This window comes from Triticum aestivum, unplaced genomic scaffold (assembly GCF_018294505.1).
Source record: "Triticum aestivum cultivar Chinese Spring unplaced genomic scaffold, IWGSC CS RefSeq v2.1 scaffold170809, whole genome shotgun sequence".
Taxonomy (NCBI): domain Eukaryota; kingdom Viridiplantae; phylum Streptophyta; class Magnoliopsida; order Poales; family Poaceae; genus Triticum; species Triticum aestivum.
Genome location: NW_025245603.1, coordinates 1 through 2,612, shown reverse-complemented (window position 1 = coordinate 2,612; position 2,612 = coordinate 1). Strand labels below are relative to the sequence as shown.

General features: G+C 43.5%; 1 pseudogene; it reads right to left on the bottom strand.

Annotated features, from left to right (window-relative positions):
* Positions 1-938: 938 nt before the first annotated feature.
* Positions 939-1,979, bottom strand: LOC123177090 (BTB/POZ and MATH domain-containing protein 2-like; annotated as a pseudogene).
* Positions 1,980-2,612: the final 633 nt, after the last annotated feature.

The window sequence follows — 2,612 nt, the reverse complement described above, 5'->3', positions numbered from 1 at the left end:
GATTGTTGATATGTTTTCTTATAAAGTTGGTCAAACTTTACAAAGTTTGACTTTGACCAAATTTTATATGCAGACTAAAAAAAAGGAGGGAGTACAAACATTTCCTAAATATTGAGCAATCATTTTTTACACAGTATGAACATTTTTTAATGCGGAATGAACACTTTTAAAAAATTATATAAATTATCTTTTCATAATAATGTATATACTCTTTTTAATAGAAATAAAATTAAAAAGGAAAAACACATGTGTGACGCCAGGTCTACTGGCTCCCTATAGGCGAGCTATGCTTCCGACTCACCTTGCCCATCCACCACGCCGTGGTGGCTCCTGCTGCTATGCCTCCTACACTCCGGGCCGAGCTCGCTTGCCTCCGTCTAGACAGAACCTCGCACTATGGCCTCTAGCTCCTACTCTCCTCCTTAACTGGTTGCGACGAGCACGGGCTCGCACGGCTTCACCCTCCTCCCTGGCGTCGCCTCGCTCACTCAACTGAGCTGCTGCTTTGCCTCATTCCGACGAGGACCTTCTACTCCGCCTTCTTCCATAACACAGGTGTGAACCATTGTTGCCCGAACTGGCCGCCGTCGTCTCTCTCATTAGGCGTGTCTTCTTGATTTTCTCTCACCAACTGCAGCTGGCGCTCAAGCTTGTTAATTAGAGGCGACAGAACACGCTCGCGATGCGCACATATGGTCTCGCCTTCCGTGTCTAGTTTCCGTAAATCTAATATTGTATGTGGCTTCAGTTTAGCCATCACTTTTGTCTTCACTAGTGTATTTGGCTTCATTTTAGTGTATAATTTGGTGTAGCCGTCACTCTGTTTTGACTAGCGAACGCCAAGTCTTGGATTGGTTGCACCCACACTCTCCACATCCTACACACGCTCATGACTTGCACTTGTCAATGTATAATAAAGACTCGTGTAAACATACTTTTCATTTACGCTTAGAAAAACTAGCACTCTTTCTCTTGAGGTTATCATAGTCTTGCCTTGCCATGACTTAACCAAGTTTTGTTGGAGATGCCATAAATTTGAGGCATTCCTGTTTGAGATCGTTACACTAATGTTGATCAGCTAACGCATATGTAGTTGCCACTGTTTGTACATCAAGACACCTGTAAAGAATAGCCTCACATATGAGCTTCAGCTTTTCAATTGCGTATCGATCGGCAGCCTCGAGTAAGTGAAGTACAATCTCTTCTATGTCCTCGTCATCGAAATTGTTGAAAGGAAGCACCAAGCAGTCTGTGTACAAAATATAAGAGAGCCTTAAAAACGTCAGGTAACATATCTTGCAGGATTATAGATGATCCGTCTTTCTCCATCATTGGGCCATAGAGCTGCACCCTAAACACAGGGAACCTTGCAGCAAGCACTAGCATATGTGCAAGAAATGATTCACCTTGGAAGTAGAAGGTCACGTCCGCCCCTTCTTTTGACTCTAATAGATTTGCCATATCAGTTGATAGATGGGATTGTGGCAGCTTCACTTGGGGTGAAAGTAGTAAGTCACTGCAAGTCACCAATGGATCTTTCATAACAGTGATCGAACATTCAATCAAGAAGTGGTCAAATTCCACATATTCTGCTTCAAGCAAAGTTTTCTCCATTACCTTGTCCCACACCCTTCCATCCTACATTTGCCTTCTGCACTAGATAAGTTTAACACTCCGATCTGATTCAACTCCGTGCTCTGTCCTCCTGGGGAGATCAATCGATAACAAAATATTGCCTTCACTTCAGCATTTTCCCTCATAAGCTCAACAAGAATAGAGATGTGCTTTTGGCTTTCAGCATTGATTCCTTGTGGGTAGAATCTAACTGAACAGTCATACTCACCAACTTGGAAGGCAGGGGACCTCATAAAATTACCCGGTCCAGTTTCCTTGATGACACTATAGTCATTAACCACAAAGATGTGGCTATCCTGAACCACCGTCGCGTTGCAGGTCGAGACTGTAGTTCCAAACTCCATGTGCAATTCAAGTGCCTGCAATTCCACACAAGATCCTATTAGCACACAATTCAACCACCTCGACCTATTCAAAAGGCGGGACACAATTATTGTAGGATGACCTGCCAATAACACTACTTGGCCTAGATACAAGTTATGGACCAAACTCACCTACGCGTGTTTCTTGGACCAGCCCATGGCAAAGAAGAGTTGCATCGCAGGGTAGCATTATATCTCTTTTCCTCGGGCTTTCCTACAAAAAAGAGCTCGGCCCGAATGTTTTGACTCCCATAAAATCAGAGGAAACGAACGGTGTTCCTCTGGTCTGCTGCGGTGTTCCTCTGAATTAATACTACAAACAAAACGGCACCACAGGAAGATCAATTCCAACTGAACGGCCACTCCTATGATTTTTACTTATATATACTTCTCATATAAAAAATGAATATATGCGAACCATGCATCTACCTATGCAGCACAGTACTACTAGTCTCTACTGTCTACTACTACCATCTAGTACCAGCTATGGACTGAATAACAGACCTTGAAATGGAAGAGTGCAGTGGAATGGCGACCAACGGTAGAAGAGATCCCAAAGCAAAATCTTGGCCGGCAGGCTCACTACGTAGCAAACCTAGTGTGAGAGATCGGTAT